Consider the following 329-nt stretch of genomic DNA (forward strand, 5'->3'; position numbering starts at 1 on the left):
TATAGCTTCAGCTCCCATATTCAGGCCCCAATTATAATCAAAGCATTAATTACCATAATAATTGCATCATAATTGAAACAGCAAATTTGTGGAGGATTTGAAAGTTAATGTTGCCTTCCTTTTCCCCTCTGTCTGGTGAGTAAACAAAAACTATTGCAAAGTTGATTAAATCTTCTGGGAAATCAGCTAATCAAAAATATTATAATACATCATTCAATCACTGGATAAACTACATGCAAAATAAAATAAATATGAGTGTTTAAATAATTTTGTATTTGTTACTTGGTATGATGATTTGAGTTTGAAAAAAATTGTCATTTATTCTGTAT

At 28.6% G+C, this 329-nt stretch overlaps 1 protein-coding gene across 1 annotated transcript in view; it reads right to left on the bottom strand.

Moving 5' to 3' along the window:
* The window catches only part of LOC119594649 (ankyrin repeat family A protein 2-like), a gene marked incomplete in the record, with an annotated part of 8,059 nt that overhangs the window by 2,721 nt on the left and 5,009 nt on the right, over positions 1-329 (bottom strand).

Source organism: Penaeus monodon, chromosome 34 (assembly GCF_015228065.2).
Source record: "Penaeus monodon isolate SGIC_2016 chromosome 34, NSTDA_Pmon_1, whole genome shotgun sequence".
Taxonomy (NCBI): domain Eukaryota; kingdom Metazoa; phylum Arthropoda; class Malacostraca; order Decapoda; family Penaeidae; genus Penaeus; species Penaeus monodon.